Source organism: Mirounga angustirostris, unplaced genomic scaffold, assembly GCF_029215605.1.
Source record: "Mirounga angustirostris isolate CCGP_5_RB_7025 unplaced genomic scaffold, mMirAng1.0.hap1 SCAF_17, whole genome shotgun sequence".
Classification (NCBI taxonomy): domain Eukaryota; kingdom Metazoa; phylum Chordata; class Mammalia; order Carnivora; family Phocidae; genus Mirounga; species Mirounga angustirostris.
Genome location: NW_026991725.1, coordinates 41,025,071 through 41,046,576, shown reverse-complemented (window position 1 = coordinate 41,046,576; position 21,506 = coordinate 41,025,071). Strand labels below are relative to the sequence as shown.

At 41.4% G+C, this 21,506-nt stretch overlaps 1 protein-coding gene across 11 annotated transcripts in view; it reads right to left on the bottom strand.

Moving 5' to 3' along the window:
* TNRC6C (trinucleotide repeat containing adaptor 6C) overlaps positions 1–21,506 on the bottom strand; it is a 153,796-nt gene that overhangs the window by 109,539 nt on the left and 22,751 nt on the right. The window contains exon 1 of one of the 11 annotated variants that reach the window (XM_064582325.1): positions 16,992–19,001. The exons of the other annotated variants lie outside the window; for them this stretch is intronic. The gene's annotated coding sequence lies outside the window, so the exon portion shown is untranslated. Of the gene's footprint in view, positions 1–16,991; positions 19,002–21,506 lie in introns of those variants that run through there. 11 annotated transcript variants of the gene reach the window in all.

The following is a 21,506-nucleotide window of genomic DNA, read 5'->3' as shown; positions in this document are numbered from 1 at the left end:
CACGTCTGGGCTCACCTTCATTCAGGTCATGCATGTGTGGGACAGATCCAGAACAGCAGAGCAAAGGCTTTGAGAAACAAAAGCAACAAAAGTCAACATGCTCTAAAGGAGTTTAATTGGACTCAAAATCTGTACAACATATTCAAAACGTCCAGAATAAAATCCAAAATTACTCCTTATACAAAGAACCAGGAAAATGTACCCAGCTGCCAAGACAAAAGACAAAGGATGCTACCTCTCAGATGACCTAGGTGTTGGAATTATCAAAGACTTTAAAGCAGCTATTATAACTCTGCTCCAGAAGGCAATGAAGGTAAATACATCTGAAACAAATGGCAATTTAGGAGTTCACAGCAGATAAACAGAAACTATAAAAACAGAACCAACTGGAAATTTTAGAACTGAAAAATAAAAACTTGAAGTAAGCCACCTCACTGGATGGTCCCAATGGAAGAATGGATTTGACAGAGGAAAGAATCTGTAAACTTAATAAAGCAACAGAAATTATCCAATCTGAAGAACAGAGAGGAAAAAACGTTGGAAAAAAAAAAAATGAAGAGCCTCATGGACCCTAAGGATTATATCAAAAGGTCCAACATCCATGTTATGGGACTTCCAGAAACAGAAGAGAAAGAGACATGTGAAGAAATAGTGGTGGAAAACTCCCCAAATTTGGAGATACATATAAATTTACAGATTCCAAAAGCTCTGTGAACTCTAGGATAAACTAAAAGAAAAGCATACCCAGACACAGCATAGACTAAGTACGAGCAGCCTGAGTTTCAAAAGGGTATGTGCCGTATGGCTCCATTCACAGGGCACTCTGAAAAAGAAAAATTATAGGAACAGAAACAGACCAGTGATGACCCGCGGCCAGGGGTGGAGTTAAGATACTGACTACAAAGGGGCAGAGCAAGGGAATGTTTTTGGAGGGTGATGGAATTGTCCTAAGTCTCGATTGTGACAGCCGTTACATGCCTATATGGATTGCATGTCTGTGCTGCATGCAGTCGATGAAACTTACATAACTGTGCAGCAGAGAGTGAATTCTACTGTATGTAAACTTTTAAAAAGTGAATAAAAAGAACAACAAAAAAATCATGATTTATAAATGGTCATGGGGGGGCGGTTCTGGAGAATGTTGAATCCTTCTCTCATGTGTCCTCCTCCTCCTCCATTCCTGGTCTGATGAGAGGAAGGGTTTCAATTAAAAGGATGGGTTGGGGGGACCAGGGGGTACTTGAGGGGTGGGAGATAAGGCTAAAGATAAAGGTTTTCACTTCCCACAGAGGGAAGATTTAGAGAAGACGACAAAGAAACTTGGGAACAGATGAGCGCAGGGACCTTTACTTTGGAAGGATGGAGAAGAACCATGGCAAAATCAGTTGGCCTAAAGGTATTTTAAAGGAACTCCAACATAATTTTCATTTTAGAACTAATACAGAGTTCAGCCCTGGAGACTGTTGCGTCCACTCCACCAAACCAGAACAAAACCCGGAAGTGCCTCAGTAGCAGCTCCTGCAGTCTGACTGACCAGACTTCTTAAGAAATAGTACCTCTTGGGCACCTGGGTGGCTCAGTCAGGCAAATCGACTGCCTTTGGCTCAGGTCATGATTGATCGAAGGGTCCTCCGAATGAGTCCCGCATCCGGTTGGGCTCCCTGCTCAGCAGGGAGTTGGCTTCTCCGTCTCCCTCTGCTCAAGCGCCCAGTGCGGGCGCTCTCTCTCTTGCATAAAAATATAAAAATCGTATAGAAAACAAAAAAGAAAGAAATACTACCTCTTGCTTCTCACCTTTCCAGTGCCGGTTACCCACTGACGTAGGTATATCCACTTCCCTGTTTCACCCATGTTTTCCCCACTCTGTTATCTTCTTCCATTGGCTTTTCTCTGAACAATCAAGGTGATTACCTCCATCTGCCATTTTTGCCAGTTAGTTCCCTCTACTCCACTGGTAACTGTACTCCAATTTCCCTCACTTGAACTCCATGGACTTTTGGGGCAGTGACTCCATTCAAAGGGTACTGCATCCCTGGGCCATCCACTAGTTTCAGAGATGACTCTAAGGGTCAGGGATGAACCTAACAGGATCAGAGGAATGGAAGCTGCTAGAGCTATCTCAACCACAGAAGGCCTGAAAATGAAGCCAATGCCAAGGAAGAGAAGCTAAGAAACAGTGTGATAACTGAGTCTCCAGGACAGGGATCTGTGTCCTTTGAGCCCAGAAACAGGTTGTTTCTGCCGCCTGGCACCTTAGTGCCTTGCCCTTGCCTGGCCCTCCTAGACACTCCCCGGAATGTGAGTCCTGAACTGCATGGGAGACAGCTGGAGCAGATGCATCTCACCGACTGTTCCCTACAAAGCCTGACCGTTCATGCTTGCTACCCGCATTCTGCAGGCTGCGGAGCCTAGCTTTTCAGTGTTCCCTTCAATGATGTCAGCTGCCTCCTATCATCCCCAAAGTCCCTCTTTCCCTCCCCTGTAAACTGTACAGTCATTTTCTGTTGCTTGTAACCAAAGAATACTGATAAACAGTTTCTCAATAATCTATTTAATTTAGGCTTATTCAGGAAGAGGAAGTGCTGACTGGATTCAGCACTATTTAATTATGCTTTGTCTCAAACCTAATCAGGTTCAGTAAACAATTTAACCACTATAAAAACTGCTTTAGTATTACTATATTAACATGTCAATTACAGGTATAGGAGTTCTAAGTGTCATTTCGTAAAAACCTTTTCTTTATTTCATTTCTGAGTTTAAAGCAGCCTCAAATTGAAAATGACACTATAATTTTTAACGTTGCTCCACTTTCACAATCAATTTATATAATGATACTTGAATATGTGTACTTTAAATATGCTTAAAATAACAGAAGCAAATTTCCAACCAGTCTCTCAGATACAGCAGTGCTTGCTGCCATGTCCTGGTGGGTTTAAATTAAATTTTAAATAACCACAGAGTGGTTATTTATAATGACCAGGATTTCATTGTTTGCTAAAAAATTTTAAAATATGTACTGTGTAACCAGTGATAAGCATTCTTTCCCCAAGTGTCTACTTGCAACTACAAGGAATCTGAAGGTAGTGAACCATCCTGGCTATTGATTTACTGCCTCTGAGCTCCACACTCAGCTTTTTGGCCACTCTGAAAACCAATCTGGGACCTTTCAACATTTTTTCTTCGCCAGCAGGCACGATGCTACACTTGTTCAGTAGAGGGCGCTGGAGAGATACAGCAGAAGAAGAGTGTTTTCCCCGGCAGGCTCCTTGCAACGCCCCCAGCCCCCCAGCAACTTCCCAGCGGCTTCCCCAGTTACCCCCTGCTCAGTGAGTTCTCCACCATCCCGCAAGCCATGGCTGCGCCCTCTCCAGTGAGGTGTGGACCTCAGCCTGGGAGGCTCTCACAGGGTTCCCCACCTCAGCCCCGGGGGCATTGGCTCCTCCTTGTATCCGCTTGTCCTACATTCTTTAAGCTTTCTTTACTTCTGCCAAGCCAATCCCTTTTATTTCAATCCCTGCTATAGTTAGCAATTCTTTACATTAAACTTTCCCTGTTCACACTGCTGTATGGTTTCTCTCTCCCTACTGATAAAAGAATCCTTAAATTAGAGCCTATTTCAATTCTGTCAATAAACTGGAGACTTTTTAATACTGTCACACCAACAAGTAAATAAAATTCCCAGATGTGCCTCAATGACAAATAGATGACATCGCAGCATAAAACTACAAGTTAGGGGCGCCTGGGTGGCTCAATCGTTAAGCGTCTGCCTTCAGCTCAGGTCATGATCCCAGGGCCCTGGGATTGAGCCCCGCATCGGGCTCCCTGCTCCGCGGGAGGCCTGCTTTTCCCTCTCCCACTCCCCCTGCTTGTGTTCCCTTCTCTTGCTGTGTCTCTGTCAAATAAATAAATAAAATCTTAAAAAAAAAACAAAACTACAAGTTAAACTTAATTAATAACATACAAACCTCAAATATGAAACCTGATAGGTGGGGGGAAAAGACTCTATTTGCCTGAATTTGGCTAATATGACCGGCCTGGTATTTTTTTTTAACTCCATTACACTTCTGTGCTCTAAAACTTGTGGTACATCTGGGCAGATTTAGAATAGGCTCTCCATGATTTTGAAAAAGAAGGGACAAAGTCCCAGCCATAGGACCGCAGGCCAGCCACTAAAGCAATGAAGCGGGTGCCCGGGGCATTTATCAATGAGAGCTCTGGGCTGCACATGATCTCCAGGGTAGCTTCCTATTAGGATATTCTGCAATTCCGTGAACTAAAAAGACTGTTAACTGTAGATTCAGCTTCGGAAGCCATTAAACTAACTTGTGCTCAAAGTTGGATTCTAATTTGGGAGAGCAGGCAAGTGCACAAGACCTGAGCAGAAATAGCTTTATGACAATCTGCACAAGGGAAAAGTCAAATATAAAAAGAGATGATACCACCATCTACCCAGTCCTCTGATCTGGGAACATCTGTGAAGTTCAGGGTTTGTATGTAAGGATAGCAGTAAAGAAGGTTTCAGGGATATGCACTGGAGTCATAAGCTGATAAAAGGAGTCAAATACCTGCCTAAGCAGTTTCTATAATGAAACATAAGTAGAAAAAATGACTGACCAATTGTATTTGTACAAAAAACCCCACAGGTATTAAAAGGATTGTTAATGTTTCACATTAAAAATGTGAAATATAAAAACTCATATTTCAGAAATGATGAGCAAGAAAACCTACCTGAAAAATATCAGTTATAGAAAAAATTTTAATTTTCTATATTATTTTTAAACACATGCCGAGGGGCGCCTGGATGGCTCAGTCATTAAGCGTCTGCCTTCGGCTCAGGTCATGATCCCAGGGTCCTGGGATCGAGCCCCACATTGGGCTCCCTGCTCAGCAGGAAGCCTGCTTCTCCCTCTCCCACTCCGCCTGCTTGTGTTCCCTCTCTCGCTATGTCTCTCTGTCAAATAAATAATTAAAATCTCTGGGGCGCCTGGTGGCTCAATCGCTGGGCGTCTGCCTTCGGCTTGGGTCATGATCCTGGGGTCCTGGGATTGAGCCCCGCGTCAGGCTCCCTGCTCAGCAGGAAGCCTGCTTCTCCCTCTCTCACTCCCCTTGCTTGTGTTCCTTCTCTTGCTGTGTCTCTCTCTGTCAAATAAATAAAATCTTTAAAAATAAATAAACACATGCCAAATTCATATGGGAAAAAAAAAGTCCAGACAGATGTGAAGGGAACCACCTGGGTAAAAAAAAGACGTGTTCTATAATTTGCTGTACTATTCTTATATATAATCAGGTTTATTAGTTTTTAGTCATTCAACAAACACAGAGCAGTGAACTGCTTCCTGAACCAGTCTGAGACCCTGACCTGCTCAGTCCCATGCTTAGCACATTAACAAGTATTTACCAGTCATGACTGTTGTCCCTGCACTTTACACCGCTGCCTTGGAATTACTGCCTTAAACCCGCAATTCTAATACTCAAAGTCTGGAATCTGGCAGGAACTGTGTACCCAATATTATGTTCACACACCAATTTCTAAAAGCACATGTTTCCGGGATGCCTGGCTGGCTCAGTCTGCAGAGTATGCAGTCTTGGGGTTATAAGTTTGAGCCTCACGTTGGATGTAGAGATTACTTAAAAAATTTTTTTTAAAAAAGAAAATGTTGGGGCGCCTGGGTGGCTCAGTTGGTTAAGTGACTGCCTTTGGCTCAGGTCATGATCCTGGAGTCCCAGGATCGAGTCCCGCATCGGGCTCCCTGCTTGGCAGGGAGTCTGCTTCTCCCTCTGACCCTCCTCCCTCTCATGCTCTCTGTCTCTCATTCTCTCTGTCTCAAATAAAAAATAAAAAATAAAAAAAAAAAAAGAAAGAAAATGTTTCCTATTATTCTCATAAAGTCCCCTTACTGCTAGTTGCCAACATTCTGACTTTCTCAAAAAAAAATGGGGCGCCTGGGTGGCTCAGTTGTTATGCGTCTGCCTTCAGCTCAGGTCATGATCCGGGGTCCTGGGATCGAGTCCCACATTGGGCTCCCTGCTCGGCAGGACACCTGCTTCTCCTTCTCCCACTCCCTCTGCTTGTGTTTCCTCTCTCGCTGTTTCTCTCTGTCAAATAAATAAATTAAAAAAAAAAAGTCTAGAATTTACCTCCTTAAAAGATTTTAATGGAACCACATCTAGTAAGGATTAATACAAGTATTCAAAGCTAACCTACAATTTGCCCTATAGTGAAAGCAATTACCAATTTACCAAATTATGTTACTATTTATGATTCAATTCCTCTCTCTGTCTTCTATGGCTTCTCATTAACCATGAGAACACATACCAGTTCTACAAGGAAAGAAAAAGTTTCCCTGGCACTCAGGTCTAAAAATGAGGTTTTCAGGGTATATCTCACATAGGTGACAGAATCAAGCAGTGGATAGCCTCTTTCATGCCCTGGAGCATGCATAGGGCAGGCTTTATTAAACCATCTCTTGCAACCTCTCGGGCGCCGGGGTGGCTCAGTTGGTTAAGCGACTGCCTTAGGCTCAGGTCATGATCCTGGAGTCCCAGGATCAAGTCCCGCATCGGGCTCCCTGCTCGGCAGGGAGTCTGCTTCTTCCTCTGCCCCTCCCCCCTCTCATGTGCTCTCTCTCATTCTCTCTGAAATAAATAAATAAAATCTTAAAAAAAAAAAACAAAAACCATCTCTTGCAACCTCTCATAGGTTGCAAGAGATGGTTTACTCTCATAGTAATGAGAGTACTCATTACTACTACAATGTCTCATAGCCAAAAGCATGATGGGAAAACTCAGGGGACTCTGAAACACTCAGCAATCCTCTGGGGAACCAAGGCAACAGGGTCCAAATATATGAAGGTTTCTGATGTTTTTGCTTAATCCAAACATATAACCTAGAAAATCAAACAATCCTCCCTAAATATCAAGTCCAACTGAAAAAATGCTAGGGCAGCAGATAGTTTGAGGTTGTAGTCTTTAGAAGAACTAATGATGACAATAGGGGTCATTTACTAAGTACTGGGCTAGGATCAGGCCTTTTGAATAGACGATCTCATTCATTCCTCAAAAGTATCTTGTTGAGGGGTGCCTAGATGGCTCAGTCGGTAGAACATGAGACTCTTGATCTTGGGGTCGTGAGTCTGAGCCCCATATTAAGCATAGAGATTACTTAAAAAAAAAAAAAAAAGAATCTTGTTGAAATGGGTATCACCTGCATCTGAAAGGATAGGAATCTAAAGCTCAGGGGATCTCAGTGAATAGCCCAGTGTGATACAGACAGTAAGCGACAGAGCTGTCATTCAAGCAGAGGTCTGACTGAATCTCAAGCGTATGCTTCATCACACCACATGCATCCCCAAAGAGCACATATTCTTTATTGTAGTCCAAGAGTGAGAGCCATCTGCTTCAGACAAGATAAACTAATGGTAAGGTTGACCTCATTTCTTCAAAATAGAAAAGCCCAACCAAAACAGTCTCTCAGATGATCATTACTTACAGTACAGGCAAAACTACTAAAAAAGACCCCAAAATACGATGTCCTCAAGATGTTTCTCCCCCCGCATTCCAGAGGCTGGCCAGGCACCACTGTTGCATGAGGTCATCTAGGGACCCAAAGTTCTTCTCACTCACTAGAAAATTCCGGGAAAGAGGAACTGGAGAGCAAGCCGTTTCTTTTTGGATTTGTGACCTGGAAGTTCACATATTATTTCTGCTCACATCCAGTTAGTCAGAACTTATTCACATGCCCGTATCTATATCCAAGGAAGACTAGGGAAAATGTCTCTATGTGCACATCTAAAATTTCTTCCAAAAGGAGGAAGGAGAGAAAGCATTCCAGGAGGATAATCAACAGCCTCTGGAACCAATGGATGGCCTGCCCACCTCTACATGGAGATAAAAAAGTTTTTCCAAAACCAAACAGGTACACATACACATACACAAATTTGAGTTTATGTGTTACTTGAATGAATGATACATAAATCAAGTCCCCAACATTCAACTCTATAGAATATGACCAAAATGACTTCAGGCAGAAACTTCTTCAAAGGATCAAGATGTGACCAGTCACCTGTTAATGGCTACAGAAAATCTCAGTAATGCTTCTATGGAATGACTGGGTATCACAAGTTCTCAGTAAATCTTCCACAATGAATATGTTATAAAATACCAAATATTATCTAATCTAAGATGCCTTCAAATATAAGATGCACCATTATTTTATGCACCCCTAAAAAAACTGATGCCAATTACACCATGATATGCCATTATCTATAAGATGCATGCCAATTTCAGAGATGTTGAAAGTGAGAAAAATGTTTCTTAGAACAAATGACATATAGGGCGCCTGGGTGGCTCAGTTGGTTAAGCGACTGCCTTCGGCTCAGGTCATCATCCTGGAGTCCCAGGATCGAGTCCCGCATCGGGCTCCCTGCTCGGCAGGGAGCCTGCTTCTCCCTCTGACCCTCCCCCGTCTCATGCTCTCTCTCTCTATCTCATTCTCTCTCTCAAATAAATAAAATCTTAAAAAAAAAAAAAGAACAAATGACATATAGAATGCCCCTGAAAAAATAAATCAAATTGATCTACCCTATAAAATTACTAGCTAAAAACCAATTAAATCTTAGAAGACAAATTATTATATTTGCTATTAGGCCATTCTTTATGATGAGAATATAAACAGATATATTGAGGCCATACCTATACATCATGAATTTAAAAAAAAAAATTCTATGGGAAAGACAGATAGCTACCTTATAACACATTCATTACAATTTGCTAAGTATGGGGTGCTGTGATAGCACATGATGGGGGAGTGTCCTGGCCGAGTCAGGAGAACATGGAAGGTCTCCAATGGAAGTGAGCTAAGTTCTGAAGGATAACCCAGCCACAGCAAGGGAAACAACAAGGACAGAAGTTCTACAGTGGGAAGGAACATGGCATATTTAAGAAACAGCAAGATGATTAGTGGGCTTAAAGTATGGGAGCAATGAAGAAATGGCTAGCACAATTCTGGCTACTATGGAGAATGGATTTTTAAGAGACTAAGAGTGGACAAGTGGAAACCAACAAGTAGGCTCCTGCTGCCAGTCTAAGAGAGTTTAGACTTGGTACTTTAGACTTGAGGAGCAGTAGAGGATTTGGGGATGGAAAGCAGGGTTTGAAAATTATTCAAGAGGGGTACCTGGGGGGCTCAGTCGTTAAGCGTCTGCCTTCGGCTCAGGTCATGATCCCAGGGTCCTAGGATCGAGCCCCACTTCAGGCTCTCTGCTCAGTGGGAAGCCTGCTTCTCCCTCTCCCACTCCCCCTGCTTGTGTTCCCTCTCTAGCTGTCTCTCTCTGTCAAATAAATAAATAAAATATTTAAAAAATAATAATAAATGCTAGCTCCCTCTTTAAAAAAAAAAAAAAGAAAGAAAAGAAAATTATTCAGGAGATAGAATGAACAGGACTTGCTGATTAAGTGCAAATGGGCATAAGGGAGAGGGAGGCATCGAGAACAACCCTTAGGTTTCCCACCAGTGTGACTAAGTAGATGATGGCGTCATTCACTGAGATAAACACTGGAGAAGGGCATGTTGACTTTGAGATGCTTGAGCATTAAACTGGGAAGGAAGATAGCAGCTAGATATGTAATTCTGGATTCAGAGGAAAGATTCAGCTGGAGAAAAATCTAGAGAGATGTCAGTGTAGAGATATAAATCAAAGCCATGCCCATAGCTGAGATCAGTAGGGAAGGGGTTAGAATAAACAGAAAAGAGGGTCTGGGACAGAGGCTTAAGGAACATCAGCATTTAAAGGTCAGGTTCAGACGGATGAGACAGTCATTCAAACATCCGTTCATTATGTGTGCATCAGTTACTGATTAATAACTGGCCACAATGTGCCACTCTGTTTTAGGTATAAGGATATCCAGCGAACAAAATATGTAAGACTCCTATTTATTAAGGAGCTTAGAGTTTAGTAGATAAACAAATAAAAAACACAAGTAAATAAAGAAGGCAATTTCAGTTTGTGTTAAGTGTTATGAAGAAAATAAAATTGGCATTGCGACTCAAATACCATGAGTGGCCCTAACATCAGTGATGAGATTTCCAAAATGAATAACTACTGAGAAGGATCCAGACAAAGTACAGTCTTTCCTCAACTTAAATGAGAGTTGCTTTCCTGGGAAATTCAGTGCATATTATTACAACAGCACAAAGAACTATATATACATGTAAAATAGGTTCTGCACTAAAATAGTTTTTCACCTACCTATATATCCAAGTCATAAAGGATGCATGCAATATCAGTCTTTACTGTATGTACTGTATGGGACTGGTCCAGGCACTATAGAACATCCAGGATCCCTGGCTCCTGCCCACTAAATGCCACTGTGGCTGACCCCAATCATGTGATACCCTTACCATATCTCCCTATTTCCAAATGCCCCTCAAAGGGGTTAGTACCACCCCTGTTGAGAACAACTGCTTTAAGGCAAAAAAGTATACACTGTGCTAAATGACACAAATTCTAAGAAATGGAGATATGCTGAGGTCTCTATACTAACATTTTACAGTTGTAGACATTTCCACCACGTGGCAATTTCTTCTTTCATTCAGTATATGCTTACTGAGAGTGTACTATGTGCCAATGTTGTGTCCTGCCTTCATAGAGCTTACATTGTAGAAAACTGTAATAAATACACAATAACTTGAAATGAAGATGATCCAGAATGTGGCTCTTATATTTTAAATCTCTACACCTGTGTCTCTCAGGTAAAAGTAGATAAAATTTCCCTGAAAATTAATGTTATCTTCCCCATTAACTGTTATTTATTTATAGGCACATGTACCATAAAATCAATTTAAACATTTAGCACCCAACACTGGAAAAGCAATTGTATAGTTTCATATCCCACTGAAGAAGTTTCTACAGTCTAAGAATACAGACAGTACAGTAGCACCTACTCGTGGAAAAGATGCTAAATTATAACTGAACCCTTTTGGACTCTAAATAAATATGCTCAAAAGAGAAAAGCAAAGGGAGGGAGCTGTGAATTTTTAACCAAGGAACCATTAACGCTCGGGAGCAATCTGTGAGAATAAATTCACAGACGGGCAAGTGCAGAGAAGAAATTCTGATGTTGCAAAGATGCGATGAAGAGTACACAGGTGGTAATATCGCTAATTAGCATAGTGCCTCGGTATACAGCTGACCACTGTATTAATTTACACTCTCCGTAATCCTGAGTTCACTTTAGGTAATTTTCCAAACTTAAAAGAAAGGTATGGTTGAAATGATCCTTTATATAAAATTTTGTATTCTGCTATTTTCATTTTTAACAAGGTATTCTCACACTAAACAAGCTTCATAAATATAATTTTTAATGACAACATAATACCTTCATTGTGTAGGTAGACCATAATTTTCTTAACAATTCCCCTGTTGTTTATTTAGGAGTTTCCATTTTATACTATTTTCATCACTAATCCCCTTTCGTGTAGCTTATTCTGTATTTGTGATTATTCTAGTTTATTCTGTATTTTTGATTATTGTCTTAGAGAGATTTCCAGAAGCAGACTTACTAAAACAAAAGGGTATAATTAATGATTTCAATATCCAAAGTATTTTAATAACCTGTACTTTCATTAGCTGAGTATAGTGTTTATTTCAAAACACTCTCACAAGCAGAGTATTATAATTTTTAATCTTTGCTAATCAAATAAAGTATCTCATTGGCCTTAATTTATAATTCCTTGATTATTATTGAATATTTTCCCCTATATTTGTTAATCTGCATGAACTTTATTTTCTGTGAATTGACTGGTTTTTTTTCCTTTCTTTTCTTTGGTTGTTTTTTTAAGTAGGCTCCACACCCAGCGTGGAGCCCAATCCAAGGCTTGAACTCACGACCCTGAGATCAAGATCTGAGGTGAGATCAAGAGTTGGATGCTGAACCACCTGAGCCACCAGGTGCTCTGTGAATTGACTGTTTATATCTTCTGGTCTATTCCTTGGTTTCTTAGTAGGCTTTTTCCTTATCAATTTATAAGAGTTTTTATATGCTGAGTGATTAACCATTTATTGTGTTACTATAAATATTTCTACCATTTTTGGTTTGCCTTTTAATTATTTTTGACATTCAGAAATTTCAAATTCCCATAAAATCCCACAAAAAGCTGTCATGAGATTTTACTTTTAATCCAGACACATTCCCTAAATTTGCTGTTTTCTTTTCTAGATTTCTCAGTTTTTTTATACAGATGATGCTTTATTTAAATTTTATTTGGGTGGAAAAAAATTTTATTTAGGTGTATGGCAGACATTAGGATTTACCTTGCTTTCTTTTTGAATCAAGTAGCTAACAGAGTGCCTGGGCATCATTTAGTGCCCCAGGACTAAATGACCCCTCCTTATTCAACTCATCTGTAACATTGAATCTTCATATATCAAAGTCACATATAACAGATGGACCTGAAGACCATTTTGCTCCATTAATAACCGGGTGTTTCTGCCAGGACCACACTATTTTAGTTATTCCAGTTTCATAAAATTTTGCTCATCTGCTACCACTAGTCTTCCTCATTACTTTTTTTTTTTTTGACAGAGACAGAGAGAGAGAGAGAGATCACAAGTAGGCATAGCGGCAGGCAGAGGGAAAAGTAGGCTCCCCACCAAGCAGAGAGCCCAATGCGGGGCTCAATCCCAGGACCCTAGGATCATGACCTGAACTGAAGGCAGATGCCTAATTGACTGAGCCACCCAGGCGCCCCTCCTCATTACTCTTTTAAAAGTTACTCAGGGCACCTGTCTGGCTTAGTAGGTGGAATATGTCACTCTTGATCTCGGGGTTGTAAGTTTGAGCCCCACGCTGGGAGTAGAGATTACTTAAAAAATACTAAAAGAAATTACCAATTATGCTTTTGTCCTTCCAGATGAAATTTACCATCATTTTATCATGTTCCAAAAGGAAAATATGTAATTTTTAAAAGTTAGAATTTCTGGGGCGCCTGGGTGGCTGAGTTAGTTAAGCGACTGCCTTCGGCTCAGGTCATGATCCCAGAGTCCTGGGATCGAGTCCCTCATCAGGCTTTCTACTCAGGAGAGAGCCTGCTTCTTGGTCTCCCTCTACCTCTCTCCTCCTGCGTGTGCTCTCCTGCTCTCTCTGTCAAAAAAATAAAATCTTTAAAAATAAATCAATAAATAAAATCTTAGGAATTGCTTTAAACCTACCAATCAATTGATCTGAAAGCTCTGTAGGATTTAATTTTCTTATTTGAAAAAATCTTTCCTCTTTCAGTGAAATTGTTACTTTCTTCCTACTTCCTATAATATATTAAGGTCATTTCTAGGTATTTTATGATATCTTATTGTTGTATAGCATGTATAGGCTCAAACACTCTATGGATGTCCTACATGGTTACTGATGGTAGGTGTCTAGTCAGGTTACTGATCTATCTCTATTGCATCAAATAACTTTTCAGTTGATCATCTTGGGTTTCCTGGGTATACAATCTGTAAACAACCATCTTTTCACCTTTTTATTTCTTATTTCTATTTCATACTGTGCTAGGCACAATTCTTTTTTTTTTTTTTAAAGATTTTATTTATTTATTTATTAGACAGCGAGCAAGAGAGAAACAGCATGAGAGGGGAGAGGGTCAGAGGGAGAAGCAGGCTCCCCGCTGAGCCGGGAGCCCGATGCGGGGCTCGATCCCAGGACTCCGGGATCATGACCTGAGCCGAAGGCAGTCGCTTAACCAACTGAGTCACCCAGGCGACCCTGTGCTAGGCAGAATTCTAAGACCCACCTACCCCTGCCAAGATTTTGGCTCCTGGGGGCGCCTGGGTGGCTCAGTCGTTAAGCGTCTGCCTTCAGCTCAGGTCATGATCCCAGGCTCCTAGGATTGAGTCCCGCATCATCGGGCTCCATGGTCAGCGGGAAGCCTGCTTCTCCCTCTCCCACTCCCCCTGCTTGTGTTCCCTCTCTCACTGTGTCTCTCTTTAAAAAAAAAAAAAAAAAAAAAAAGATTTTGGCTCCTGCTGTACACATAGCTTCTCCCAGTTATTCAATCAAGCACGAATGTAAGCACTGCTGTGAAGGGGGTTTGCAGATGTAATTAAAGTCCCAAATCAGTTTACCTTAATATCCAGGTGGGCCTGAGCTAATCATAGGAACCCTTTAGGTTTAAAGGTCAGAGACAGAGGAAGTCAGAAGTTCGAAGTATGAGAAGGACTGAACACACAGCTGCTGGTTTGAAGTGAAGGGCACATGGAGGGGAACACAGCGACCTCTCAGAGCTGAGAGCTACCCCCCTGACAGCCAGCAAGGAGGCTAGGACCTCAGTCCTACAACTATAAGCGACCGAATTCTGCCACAAGAAGAATGAGCCTGGAAGCAGGTTTTTTTCTCCAGAGCCTCCACAGAAGAGCTTGCCTTGGCTGACACCTTGCAGTTAGCCTGTGAGACCCTGATTGGAGACCCCAGCCAAGTCATGCCAGAGCTTCCGGCCTGCAGAGCTGTGAACTCACGCTGGCGGGTCTTTGCAGCCCCTGGATTTGTGGTAATTTGTTATGGAGCAATAAGAAGCTAACACTCCTATCTTATTTAACTGGCAGAAACTTAGATGGCAATGTTAGATCAGACTAGATAATAATGTTAGTGAGTCTTAGCAGTCAGGGATAGGTGGAGTGAGGAACCATACCAGTAATCTGAACAGGGTGGGCTTAATGGAAAGATCTCTTAACTAGTACAAGTTGGCTTACTTTTAGGAGGTCTTTACGGAATCCCGAAGAAGCAAATCTACTATCTCTAGTCTGAGGGTATGTGAATAATGGGCTAAGAATTTAGAACAGACCTATCTCCACATGGACTAGAAAGGGTGTGGCTACCAGAGAACACACAGGCGATCAGTAGCAAACCTAACAGAGGGCTCAGGTCAGAGATGGTCCACAGGAGGGCCCTACTGAATGGCGGATCATCTTCCCAAAGGTACAAGTGGACCAAACTGCTCCCTAAGTACCACTGAGATAAGAACTCCCAGATACCAGTCTGCTGACTGCTAGCGCACAAAAAAAAAAAAAAAAAAAAAAGGCAGCACACCTGAACCAGAAGTCCCTTTGTCCCTCTCTTCCACCTTACATTCTCTCTCCAGTGCCCTCTGTTGATAAAGACTAACATGAAGCCAGGATGCCTGGGTGGCTCAGTCGGTTAAGCGTCTGCCTTCGGCTCAGGTCATGATCCCAGGGTCCTGGGATCGAGTCCCACATCAGGCTCCTTGCTCAGCAGGGAGCCTGCTTCACCCTCTGCTGCTCTTCCTGCTTGTGCTCTCTCTTGCTATGTCAAATAAATAAATAAAATCTTAAAAAAAAAAAAAAAAAAAAAGACTAACATGAAGCCAACTAGCCAAAGGGAAATGTTTACAAGTGGCCAGCTCCACTATCACAAGGCCAGGCAAAGATGGGTTTGGATTTACATAGACTGGACAATGGGGGACTAATCAGTAATTGGCAGTCTACCCTTTTGGCTACTTAGCTTCCATATATGTCCTCTACACACATCTGAACTCATATAAAGCACCAAAGAACTCTGTTTCCACCTAACAGCATGCAGCTATCTTCTTATAAATAATGATGCTCTCACCTTCTCCCCAAAATAAGAAGCCATAGTCCTAACAGCCACTGTATACGTCGCTGACTATATTAATCACCTTTTTTTTTTTTAAGTAGGCTCCATGCAAGGCTTGAATTCACAACCCTGGGATCAAGACCTGAGCTGAGATCAAGAGTCAGACGCTTAACTGACTGAGCCACCCTGGTGCCCCTATATTAATTTCTTCTTAAGTTCTGTACAGCCCCGCTAAATATTCTCCTCTCTAAAGACTAAACTGTCAAATTAACTCACAACAATTTCTATATAAAATAAGAGGAAGGAGAAAAATAAAAGTTAAACATATAGAGGTAACAAAGAAAAAATATGATAAATCACTACAATTCTCATTTCTGTACCTGGTCATGAGGTCATAGATAGTATCCATAACTTTCTTTCTCCATTTCCCATCCCATATTTCCTTTGTCTTCAATCAGAACCTCAGGTAATCAGGGTTCTCAACATGACAGGATAACTGTAATTCTCATTCTTGAAGGATCTGACTTATCAGATCTGCCTTTTGGGGGTACGGCAGTTTTTCATTATTCCTTAATATAGTGCATACTTACTGAGAGACGCTCTAGAGAATCCTGATTTAACATAGTCTTCCTTGCCCCCATTGTGTAGCATAACCCCTTTTGCCCCTTAGTAATCAGGATCAAGCACTCCAGGCAGTGAAGTGAGTCCCCCGGTTCAGTGGCAAAGAATCCCAAAAGGGTAGCGGCCTCATATACCAAGTAAATGGAACTATCCTGTATCCTCTGGTGAAAGCATTCCCCACTTGGAAAATAAGAACTCCAAACCCCAGCAGGCTCAAAGTTGCTAGGATGGAAAGCAGAAATTCTGCAAGTGGGTTATTAGATATAACAATAGTGAGAGACTGCTTTTAGGGTTTTACCATTAAGTATGATACGGAAAGTTGGTCTGAGAATTTATACCATGCTAAACAAATATCCCACTCTTCCTAGTCTGTGTCTAATGGAAGAAATAGCAATAACAAACTTATCTTTTCTCCTTTTGATTCTGTTGATTTTTGCTTTTTGCATTTTGAAGCTATGTTATTATGTGCATACAAATTTCCTTATAGATTGACTCATTTTTCATTACAAAATTTCCTTCTTCACTTCTATGAATGTGTTTGGCCTTGAACTCTACTTTGCCTAATATCACTTAAATTGATCATCTTACTACGTATTTTGTACTTGTTTCACTTATCTATGCTCCTTTTCTCCCCCCTCACTTCTTGTCTTCTTTTGGACCAATAATTATTTTTTATTATTCCATTTCCCCTCCCCTTTTCTATTAACACGGTAGCTATAAATTCTCTTTCTATCCTTTTGTGGTTAATCTAGAGCAGTTTTTCTCACCTTAAGTTTCATGAGAGAACTGTCTTACAGAAAATAATCTGAGTGGCTCTTCTGTCAATTTTTCCAAGGATGATACACAGCTGGTACCATTCTAAATGCAAAGAAGTTAATTCATTAGTTACAAACGATTCTTTAGCACAGAAGTTAGCAAACTTTTTCTATCAAGGGCTAGATAGTAAATATTTTGAGCCTGAGCTTTGTGGGCTACACGGTCTCCACTGTAGCTACTCAACTCAGGTGCTATAGCATGAAAGGAGCTACAGACAATACATAAACTAATGGGAATGGCTGTGTTCCAATAAAACATTATTTATTAAAACAGGCAGGAGGCTGGATCTGGCCACAGGCAGATGTTTGTCAATTCCTGTTGTTGGGCATTAGGACATGATTCTCTCACTAAACACAGTAGAGAAGGGCTGCTTTAGGCATTATATCTTATATCTTGGACTCATTAGTCTTTTTTTTTTTTTTTAAGATTTATTTATTTGAAAGAGGGAAAGAGCATGAACGAGCAGGAGGGGCAGAAAGAGGGAGAGAGAATCTCAAGCAGACTCTGCGCTGAGCACAGAGCCCAATGTGGGGCTCAATCTCATGACCCTGAGATCACAACCTGAGCCAAAACCATGAGTCAGATGCTTAATCAACTGTGCCACCCAGGTGCCCCCACTAGTCCTTTTTAAATATAAATTTACAAGGACCCTAGGATATTTAAACTATAATTAGCCTCTTCCTGCTTTTTGTGCTACTGTTGTCATTTATTATTTTTACTGTTTTATAGTTAATATAACTTCAGATTTATTACCATTTACTCTTTCCACTGTTCTTCATTCTTTCCTGCATCTCCATGCTTCTATCTGGGATAATTTTCCAACTACCTTGAGAACTCTCTTTATAGTTTCTTTAGTGTGAATCTGTTGGTGATGAATTCTCACAAGTTTTTGCCTGTCCGAAAATGTCTATTTTCTACCTTCATTTTTGCTTGATATAAATTTCTAGGTTGGCAATTATTTTCTTGCAACATTTTGAAGATTTGGTTCCACTGTCTTCAGATTTCTATTTCCTCTGCAACGTCAAGTTAGTTGCTCCTTTGAAGGTGATGTCTGTTTCTTCCTTTGGTTAATTTAAGACTTTCCTTGGGTTTTAGCAATTTTCCCTTTTTCTTTCCTTTTTTCCTTCTTTTCTTTCTTCCTCCCTCACCCCCTTCTTTTGGTTTTATTTTTATTTTTTTTAAGATTTTGCTTATTTATTTGAGAGAGGGAGAGAGAGAGAAAAAGTGCAGGGAGGGGCAACCAGACTCCTCGCTGAGTGCAGAGCCCCAATGTGAGGCTCAGTCCCATGACCCTGAGATCATGACCTGAGCCAAAATAAAGAGCCAATGCTTAACTGACTGAGCCACCCACGTGTCCCTTTTATTTTTATTCTGCTTAGGTCCACAGTGACTCTTTTTTTTTTTTTCTTAAAGATTTTTTTAATAAAGATTTTATTTATTTGTCAGAGAGAGAGCACAAGTAGGGGGAGCGGCAGGCAGAGGGAGAGTGAGAAGGCTCCCTGCTAAGCAAGGAGTCTGATGCGGGACTCGATCCGAGGACCCTGGGATCATGACCTGAGCCAAAGGCAGACGCCTAACCAACTGAGCCACCCAGGCATCCCAAAGATTTTACTTTTATTGGGGGTTGAGAGCAAGAGAGAGAGCACAAGCAGGGGGAGGGGCAGAAGAGAAGCAGACTCCCCACAGACCCTGAGATCATGACCTGAGATGAAGGCAGACACTTAACCGACTGAGCCACCCAGGCATTCAGGTCCACAGTGACTCTTAAATCTGTGGCTTGACAGCTTTCATCAGTTTTGGAAGATTCCCAGCCATTACCTCTTTAAATATTGCCTCTACTCTTTCTCCTCTCCTTCTGAGACTCCAATTAAAAGCATTTTTATTTTTTTTAAAGATTTCATTTATTTATTTGACAGAGAGAGACACAGCGAAAGAGGGAACACAAGCAGGGGGAGTGGGAGAGGGAGAAGCAGGCTCACCGCTGAGCAGGGAGCCCAATGTGGGGCCCGATCCCAGGACCCTGGGATCATGACCTGAGCCGAAGGCAGACGCTTAACGACTGAGCCACCCAGGTGCCCCTAAAAGTATTTTTAGACTTTTAATAGTGTCCCATTTGTCTGTAATGTGTTTTTCTTTTTCTTTTCATTTCCTTTTCCAACCTTTTGTCTCTGAGCTTCAGCATGGATATTTTCTTTCTTTCTTTTTTTTTTTAAGCTTTTTATTTATTTGAGAGAGAGAGAGAGAGCACAAGCAGGGGGAGGGCAGAGGGAGAAGCAGACTCCCCACTGAGCAGGGAGCCCAATGCGGGACTCGATCCCATGACCCTGGGATCATGACCTGAGCTGAAGGCAGACGCTTAACCGACTGAGCCACCCAGGCGCCCAGCATGGATATTTTCTTCTGATCTTTCTTGCAGTTCACTAATGTTCTTTTCAACTGTGATTAATCTGCTATGAAACCCTTCTGTTACTGTATTTTTCAATTCTAGAATTTCTATTCATATTTTTCAGTTTCCAGTTTTCTATTGAAACTCTCCATTTGTCATTTAATTTTTTTTTTTTTTAAGATTTTATTTATTTATTTGACAGAGAGAGACACAGCAAGAGAGGGAATACAAGCAGTGGGAGTGGCAGAGGGAGAAGCAGGCTTCCTGCTGAGCAGGGAGCCCGATGCGGGGCTCGATCCCAGGACCCTGGGGCCATGACCTGAGCCGAAGGCAGACGCTTAATGACTGAGCCACCCAGGCGCCCCTGTCATTTAATTTTTTAAGAATATTGATCAATGCTATCTTCAAGTCCAAGGCTGATAACTCTAAAATCTGGATATTTTGTGGGTGTTCTTGTTGCCTATCTTTCCCCTTGATTTTCAGTCTTTTTATATGCTTGGTTTTTGACTGAATGTTATTGTGTGTGAAAATATGTAGCGATAACCTGAGGTTCTAGATGATATTATCTTCCTCTAGAGAGGATTTACTTTTGCTTATACAGGCACTTAAAAGAAGAGGTGAATCGGGGCGCCTGGGTGGCTCAGTCATTAAATGTCTGCCTTCAGCTCAGGTCATGGTCCCAGGGTCCTGGGATCGAGCCCTGCATCGGGCTCCCTGATTGGCGGGAAGCCTGCTTCTCCCCCTCTCACCCCCCTGCTTGTGTTCTCTCTCTCGCTGTGTGTCTGTCTAATAAATAAATAAAATCTTTTTTAAAAAAAAGTATAGGTGAATCATTTTAATCTATTTCAGGCAATTAAAAACTAACTTTTAGTTTTTGTGAGAGCTGGATTTCAGGATCATTCTACGTTCATCATTACTCCTAGGGTAAAACTTTTGGGGGAGAGTGTCCCAACCAAAAGCCTGAGATGTTCACCAGGGCCCTTCCTCCTGTCATTCCTAAACTCCAGTTTTTATGCCTCTTAGTCTCGTAAGTCTGCTGAACACTCTATTTAGCTTCTCGACCTGTTATCTGTTCAGCTTTTCAGTCACAGCTTTTGAGTTGGCAAATGTCTCTGAGGGGTCATGTGGCATCAAATGTTTATCCTGCTTCCTTAGACCTCCCTTCTTTGGGGGATCTTGGCCCCTCCAAGTCCTCAATGCCCTGGTAACTTCTAATGCCTTCAAATGCCTTTTTATGGTCTATCTAGTGTTTTTTAGTTCTTGGCAGCAACGATGGTCTGGCACAAATGGTCTCTCTCAGGCAAAAGCAGAAGTCTCAAAAGATACTGCATTTTACTCAATAACTTTCTAGGTAACAATTAGGATAATCTTATACTTGATCTACTAATGTAGTGGAATGTTAGAGTTCTTGCATCCCCAAGGTAATCCTTTCTTGGTCTTATTAGATCTACCACTGTTAGCGGGATCTTAAGAGTTCTTGCATTGCCAAGGTAACCCTTACTTGGTCTTACCACTCTACTGATTTAATATGCTGCTCCATTTGTCTCCAATTTTCTTTAGAAAGAGATTTTAAAGAAATAATACTAATATTGGTAAATTATACTTGCTGGTAAATTATTTAAGATTCTCAGATTTAGGGGCACCTGGGTGGCTCAGTTGGTTAAGCAACTGCCTTCAGCTCGGGTCATGATCTCGGGGTCCTGGGACTGAGCCCCACGTTGGGCTCCTTGCTCAGCAGGGAGTCTGCTTCTCCCTCTCCCTGTGCCCCTCCCCCTGCTCATCCTTGCTCGTGTGCACCTGCTTACATGCGCTCTTTCTCTCTCTAATAAAAAAAATCTTAAAAAAAAAAAAAGGATTCTCAGATTTATTTATGTGACAGAAATTTAAAGTTAGCTTTGTTGCTATCATTTTCATGAAATTTTTTGGTATCATAATTACGCTAGCTTCATAAGAGGATAGCTTTCCCTCTTCTTAAAGTTCTTAGATAATTCACATAGTAAATATTAAAATATGAAGGGCGCCTGGGTGGCTCAGTTAGTTAAGCGACTGCTTTCGGCTCAGGTCATGATCCTGGAGTCCC